We start from the raw sequence: 8,609 nt of genomic DNA, 5'->3' as shown, positions 1-8,609 counted from the left end.
AATTCTCATTTAAAATTCGCGCGCTGTATATTTTTCGATATTTTAAGTTTATGTAGTTTGGCAGCACTGTCCTTAATTACTATGCCAAAAATGAGCTCGATCTGTCAGACAGTTCGTTTACGGCAGCTGTTGAAACCAGTTCACCTCAGTAGTGCGTTGCGAAATGTCTTCGACGGTCGTACGACCGTCCTGGAAGGCTTTGTACCACTCATAAACTTGAGTTTTCGATAAAACTGATTCCCCATAAGCCTTTTGTAGCATTCGCAACGATTCTGCACACGAAATTTCGTTCGAAACACAAAATTTGATGCAAACTCTTTGTTCAATATTTTTTTCCATTGTTTTTTTCGCAACGCCCTACTGAGGTGAACTGGTTTCAACAGCTGCCGTAAACGAACTGTCTGACAGATCGCGCTCATTTTTGGCATAGTAATTAAGGACAGTGCTGCCAAACTACATAAACTTAAAATATCGGAAAATATACAGCGCGCGAATTTTAAATGAGAATTTCCGAAAGCTTTTCGGTCTTAATGTATATATTGTCAACTTATTGCAAAAATTCACTACTGAAAAACATTTATTATCATCACTGATATTTCAAATTATTAAAATAATATTTTCATAACAAGAATTTTTTTTATTTTTTTAAATTTTTATTTCATTTTCTTTTAGATGCTAAAGATTCGGGTCTGGGCTCCACAGACGATAAGGACCGTTCTGGACGACTTGGTGATATGCTTGGCGATCGACCTGGTGAAAGTAATAACAGCGAATGGTCTGGTTCAAGACCAGGTTCACCAAATGGCTCCCCAGATTTATACGATCGTCCCGGCATGCCTGGTGGTGGTCATCCACTCTTTCATCCCGCCGCTTTGCATCATCACTTTCGCCCACCTGCTGGTTCACCACCCGATATTGCTGCTTACCATCATCACCAACAACAGTTACTACAACAACATCAACAAGCGCAACAAAATTCCCTGCATTCAGCTGGTGTCAGTACCACTGCAAGTTTGGCAACTAAACCTCGCATCTGGTCTCTGGCTGATATGGCATCCAAAGATGGTAAGGATACAATTAAGGATAGTCCCCCTGGTAGTGATTTGCCACCTACACATCCTGCACTTTACGGTCATCCTGGTCAGCATAATACACCAGGCAAAATTTTATCACCTCTAGCAGCACGCATACCAAATTATTCACCATATGTGCGTCCCGATTTATATCGTAGCTTTTATGGTCCCTCTGCAGCAGCACATTTAGGAGGTCCCTCACAAGAATTTCTAGAACACCAAAGAACTTTCGGTGCTAGCCTAGCAGCACATAATGGTCTTAGCATGAATCCGTTACTGTGGAAAGCGGCTGTTACAGGCGCAGCAGCCGGACCACACTTTGCACCATTAAGTCTTACAACGAACAATCATCCGCAACAGATAGCACCACCTGCTGGTGCTTCACCATCAGCATCCAGTACTTCGTCATCAATTGGTTGTGATGTTGTGCAAACGCCCACTAGTACAGCACAGCCACCCATGCATCATTTAGGACCGATATCAGGTAATTCCACCTCCTCATCTACTTCATCGAATTCAGGAAAATTATCTCCTGGTATCAATGTGACGTCGTTAAGTGGTAAACCATGACATTCATCGCCTACACCACCTTCGCCTACTGCACACAATATCAATGCGGCAACAGCAGCAACAAATTCATCACCAATTTCGGCCTTTCGTTCGCTCATTGCATTTCGCGAACAGCATTTGCAACAGCAAGCACCAAAGCTAACGTTGAGGCCATAAGCCCACTGCAGTTTGTCATTACAAATGTGTGCAGCAAACGTACGTAAGTGTTTAAATGTGTAGAAGTGTGGATGAAATTCTAGAAGTGTGCTATAAGGCGAAAATTAATATAAAGAAATTTCGGACAATAATTTAAATGTGATTTTATAATTTTAAAACAAAAAAAAATTTTATTTAAAAAAATCTGCGTAATTTATTACACCAAAAATAGGAGTAAAATTGATTTTATGTTTTAAAGTTGTTGGCAATCTCATGTCAACGCAAACATAAAAATTGAGGCACAGCAGGCACAGTGAAGTCTTCTTCGTTTTTGAAGGGCAAAAGCAGCTATTTAACAACATTTTATTGTAAATAAATTTGGATTTAAAATTATATAAATATAAATAAAAGAAGCATAAAATTTTACCATTGAAAATTTAATATATAAAAACTTATGCAATCAGAGCTTATAGTAATAATAGTATAAAACTAAAAACAAAAACAAAAACAAAAACAGATGAAACAAATGAAACAGACCACAACTAATTTATTTATTAAATGGCAAAAATGTAATGAAAGTATTAAATATTTTTCGAAGTGCACACATTATAGTTGATTTTCATTATTAACGAAAGGCAAGTTTAATTACTTGCACCTACAATATTTTAATTTAAATGAAATAATACCAAAAACAAAAACACTTTATGTTGTTCAAAGATACTTCAATTTGTGTTTTTATATAATTTTTTAAGTTCCCATGCAGGAGGTAAGGGAAATATGCAAAGTAAATACATTTATAATAATAGTAAATTAATTCACGAATAATGAAAAAATAGTAAAATATTTTAAGCAAAAAGTAGGAAACCTTAAAAAGATTTACTTGTGGATTGTGTTTTTGTTTGTTGAATTCAAACTCACCTCAATAGAATAAAACTCACCATAGACCCACGCATGCAATATTATGCAAATGAAGGAAATTAAAGCCAAAAATGGCAACACGCATATATTAAATAATTAAAGTGAACTTGTAAATAGTGTGTAATTTTGTAAAATAAATTTTGTGTATTTTGTGTGTTTTGTGCTCGAAGACACAAAAAACATATCAGATTCGTAAGGTAAGAATGTAAAGAATTTTTAATTTATAAGAAGAAGTTCTGTTATTTTAGGTTGTTTTATTCGTTTTAAGTTTAACATTTGTTCCTGTCGTTTGTAATGTAATTTATTTTTAAAATATATGTAATAAGCTTAAATATTAATATATATACGATAATGTGAAATGAAATTTAAAACTTGAATTGGTAGTAAAAATCGAAGCCATGGAAATCTTTGTGCACAATTTTTTATTTTTTAAGCTTGTATATCGTGAACTTTGTTTATATACAAATATGTAAATTGTAAATAATAAAATTGTATGGATTTGTGTTTTATATACATAAGTAATATAATATAAAATTTAATTAAATAAAAATCATGAAAAATTAACCAATTAATTTTACGTTTATATATATATATATGGTATATATGAAATTAAACTAAAAAAAAATATATGAAAATAATTTTCATGAAATATAATTGTAGTAGTTATAATTAATTTCATTATATATTTGGCAATATGCTGTGTATGTGAATATAAAAAGAAAGTAAATAAAATTGCAATAAATTAAAACTGGCAACCACATACATATAAAAATATATACACACATTAAATCTATACACAAATTTATTTGCGCATAGAAAGTCGATAAACTGTTATCACTCTAAGTATATAAAAGTATTTCAAATATGTTAATTATACACAAAGAGAGCAAAAACAACAACAAAAATACATTACAAAAAAATATGAAATAAAAGTAAATAAAATAAAAATAATAAACTTAGTTGCAATATAAAAGATAAATTAATCCCCAAATAAATAAAATATATTTAAAAAATAAAAAAAAAAAATTGTTTTGATTTGCGAAAATTATATAGCTTTTGGGAAATACATAAATTAGTCAGTGAGAAGTGTGGGACTCTGCAAAAACCCCTATCAAACAGTTGGACACTTTTACTCTTTGACTAACTCAAAAAAGACTCAACATGAACATGAACTTGATTACTTGATGATAATACTTGATTACTTGATGATGTGTATGTATGTACCATATACATGATACTTGGTAAGATGTAAAAAAAGTCGTTAAAAGGACGACTGTGGCTTAACATAACCAGGTAAGTTGATAGGTGATAACATATTGAACTAGAGAGCAAGTTGCTGAGCATAAGTCACAGGGTCTGTAGCGCTATTATATTTATTTAAGTTAACAACAATGGTCTATATTAAAAAAATGAAATAAGATCGCATTCATCATTAAGAAAGGAAATCGTACTATCGAGTATTTTTACATATTAAAAACTATATGCAGAAAATAATTGCAAGTTAGATTTTTTTCGAAATGTTGCACATTATAGAGGTCAGTCAATTTCTCCGCCAGATTGAACTTAGCACATATTCATTAAAATCGGATCAAGAACTTAGTTTATTACTATCTATATAAAAACAAGAACCAAGTTAGCTTTAATTAAATCGAATTTATTAAGTTTTAAATTTATTTTTTGAAGCAAATTTAAAATTTATTTATATATTTATATATTTATACCATATTATAGATAATACCTTCCTGCAGTCATTAGGAGTGTAAATGAAAAATATGATTATCCTCTGTACATCAAGATATATCTAGATAAATCGAATATACTATTAAACAAAAAATATGAAGAGGATTATAGTATTTACACCATTTTTATTTCTTATGTAATATTTAACTCATAAATAATTCTCATGACATTTTATCAATATTGTGTTATCCTAATCCAAATATATACGCATAATATCTTCAGTATATGCTTTCTTCAAAAAGTAGCCTAAGTCTAAAATTTAACTGCTAGAAAGACACTGGATTGCTCAAATATTTCATATAGTTATGAGTATAGTTCTCTCTGTTATCGATTGGTTGATCCAGTATCAGTAGAATTTTTACTGTTCTTATTTATCTAAGTAAATAAAATCACATATTTTTTTATTTATGTTCATGTTTTTATTTACTTATTTATTTATTCTACTTATTCTGATTAAATTTAAGGTTAGGTTAGGGATCGCCAGTATAACTTAATCTAACCTACAATTTTATAAGCAAATAAAATACTTATATATATTTTTTATACTACAAATTACATATTTTTTACAAATTAAAAAAAACATTTTGTTTGATAATATAATATTATTATTAAATACATATATATATAAAAATTTGAAATAATATGCTTATTGCTATGTAAACACATATCATTTTACAAATTTTAGATTAAAATCTAAACACTCATTTGTTAGATAATCAATGTTAATTGCTTATTTAAAATTTTATAAAAATATTTAGAAATGTTCATAGCATTGAAAATATTAAATTATTGAATAAAATATGCAAAAATATTGAATTCATTCAGAAATATTATAAATTTTTTGCATGCTGAAGCATTATTGTAAAAAAAAAGAATGTACCTGTAACTAGGTAAAAGGTGTATATAGCCTATAAGATATTTAAAAAAATTAAATGAAGTCAAGTTGAAAGCAAATAAATAGTTACGCACTACTATCGGTCAGTTAGTTGTTTGTAGAAAATATTTGAAACGTTGCGGGCAATTCTTTCAAATTTTCACCAAAAGCGTCATTTTCATTAAGTTTTACTTGGCAAACAACTGTCGGAAGATATATCATTGTTTAGTCCATAGAGTATGTTATTGTAATAAATGTATAAGCTATGTTTTTTACATAATTATTATTAAATAATAAGCTATAAATGTACCCCAACCTAAAATCGTGAAACTTGTAGTGAAAATAATCAACCTACAGACCTCACTCTTTACATTAAGTGATATAAAAAGTGTCAATATACAATCAAACTTCCATAAGTCGAAGTGCAATTTCGCAAAGAAAAGCTTTGACTTGTGGAGACTTGGAGTTAGAAAATTTTTTTTTTTTTTTTTGAAAGAAACTAGAATTACATTTTAAGATATTTATTTATTTGCAATCAAATAAAGCACAGAATTTATAGTGAAGTAAAATATTCAGACATAAGGGTTTAGGACTTTAGTTTTTCTCTTATTTTCAGTAAAAAAAGATTCCACTTTATTCATTCTCTTATAGTAATCAACAGTTGTAGTATCATTCGTTTGAAAATATAAATTCAGAATTTTGTATGAATCTTCTACTTCATTCTTGGAAGACTGATGAACAATTACATCCACCGAACCCCATCATCATGTTCCATTGTACTTAGAATTGGATCCAGTCATTTAGAGCTATAGTGCTCAATAATATCGTCATCTGTACAAATGAATGTACAAATTTCATTGTCAAGCACAATATAACCGTTAAGAGTAGCATTAGAGGTTATTTTATTTACTTTAAACCACACTGCCAGCGACTGGCAATTTCACAAAGAAGCTGCAAAAGAGAAAAAAATTAAACATTTGATTTGGAAAAATGGACTTTCCCTAACAGCAAAATGTATTTATACTTACAACGAAAATTCGACTTATAGAATGCATTTTGAAATATTCCTATCGGCGCGAAACAAAATTTTGTTCGTGTTATAGAGAAATTGGAGTTATAGAAGTTCGAGTTATGGAAGCAGAATTGTATGTAATTTGCTCTCTAAAACCTTGGTGCACTGTTTTTGGTTCGAGTTATAGAAAATTCGAGTTATAGAAAATTCAAGTTATAGAAGTTTGAGTTATGGAAGTTTGACTGTACTTCATATTGCCGATTATTGTTGAACCTTTTTTGACTCCATTTGGAATAACCGTCATAATGGTTTGTATTTCAAAGCGTTTTATGTTCAGTTGGCCAAAAAACCAATTTTTTCATATTTGTTTTACAGATAAGACTTCGAACTTGATTCAAATGCATTATTCTATAGAATATCCATTATTCTAGTTCAATGGTTAGACTGAAACAAACCAAAGAATGAAGTATGAGTCGTGAACTGACACCTTATTTATATGTAGTCAGTAACTTTGATATATGTTCTTAAGACCAACTGTAGTGTATCGAAATTATAGTAGGAATCACATTGCGCGCATGCATAAAAATATGTGAAAACAATATGTTAAACAAAGTTAATAACGAGTGTTTGCAATTATGAGTACAACATTCAACGCACAATTGCAATAATTTCGCTGACAATAACAAAGTTACATTTTTCCATTGTTTTTTTTTTCATTTTCCATAAATTGCTTAATTTTTAATTAATTTTACAAGTATAACAATGAAAGCAAATAGCAGTTGAAATATTTTCTGTAAATAATTGCAGACAGCAATATTTTTCCGTTCAAAGTTACTTGCAATTGAAACTGTTGCCATACAAAATTCATTCATAAGTTTTCTGCAAAACTTTTACAATTTTTTCTTGCTTTATATATATAATATATAAACTGTAAATCAAACAAATAATTTTTTTTGCACTTCCGGTCGGTCACACAGGAAAACACGTTTTAAGCATTTTTCATTTTTAATCATAATCAAAACGATACATTTTTATAAAAATCGAGAAAAAGCACTTAGTTTAAGAATATAAACATATAAAAAAAATAAACTGCAGACATCATTATTAACGATTAATTATTTTTATTTGATTATGTTGTACTTTTCTTCGGTATTAATGTTTGCGATATACTGTCAATTTGTGTCAGTTAACGTGGTCGTACCCAATATTAGTGATATTGGCGAAAAGGAAATGCGAGCAACTGGTGCTCTGTACATTGTAGCAGTATAATTACATTAAGCCTCGTAGACTTCAAAGGAGGCATTGACAATTAATGTTGGTCCGATGCTTGATTTACTTCAACAACTAATCAACTCAACTCATGTTATCCGCAATTGACTAGGATAAACGAGCTTAGTCTTGTGTTGACGTGATCGCATATCTGCAAATGGGCACTCGAAGATGTACTAACAATAATAACAAATCGCATGTTACTTAGTCGTAAACTGTGAGTTATGTATTGCCACCATAAAAAACGAACAACTAAATTATGTCAAATGAAATTTCTAAAAATTATATTGCTTAATAAGTTGTGTACGATAGGCATACTATATGATATATATATATAAATATATACATATATTATGGGAGCAAAAAAAAATGATGTTTATAGTTCGGCACATCTTAACAATATTATCAACGCAATATGATCACGTTTATTATTGATGTTGTATGTTGTTGCCTTTGACCACAAAAGGATACGCATTGCAACATAACATGTTGTCCACTAAAAGAGAAACAATGTGCAAACATGTTGCGAAACAAGATGCGTACAAGCATTATGACAGACTATTCTGTAGATATAACCGAAAGATATGAATCAATACATTTTTTCTCAGTTGACAGTAAAAAATAAAATACAGAAATATAGCAATGTCTGTTGAACACACAGGCCATTGCAATATACTGAGAGATGGACAACAATGTCACTGATGTCAGAGATTACTTTTAACCAAAGAACTAAAAGCCACCCGCTTAAGTTTGTTATTAGTGATCAAATGTTACTGCTTCGATCGGTCGTGATTGCATTTCCCGTTGTCTCACTCTTCGTTTTTAAAGTTTCGTTTTTTAAGTTTTTGCTGTTCGAATCCATAAAATATGACAATTGCTGATTCTTAATGACGACCGCAAGCACAGCAACCAGGAGATCTTCATAAATCATTTTTTTCTTTCATGTACTTTAATAATATTTTTTGGAGACTTGTTTCAGTTTTTGTTGAAGATTTTATGATTTTAATCTATACACTGA

At 29.9% G+C, this 8,609-nt stretch overlaps 1 pseudogene; it reads left to right on the top strand.

Moving 5' to 3' along the window:
- The first annotated feature begins 668 nt into the window (after positions 1-668).
- Positions 669-2,186, top strand: LOC119667747 (annotated as a pseudogene).
- Positions 2,187-8,609: the final 6,423 nt, after the last annotated feature.

The sequence above is a fragment of the Teleopsis dalmanni genome, chromosome 1 (genome assembly GCF_002237135.1).
Source record: "Teleopsis dalmanni isolate 2A chromosome 1, ASM223713v2, whole genome shotgun sequence".
In the NCBI taxonomy this organism is placed as follows: Eukaryota; Metazoa; Arthropoda; class Insecta; order Diptera; family Diopsidae; genus Teleopsis; species Teleopsis dalmanni.
The sequence above is the reverse complement of the archived record's forward strand: the minus strand, read 5'-3'. Positions and strand labels throughout refer to the sequence as shown.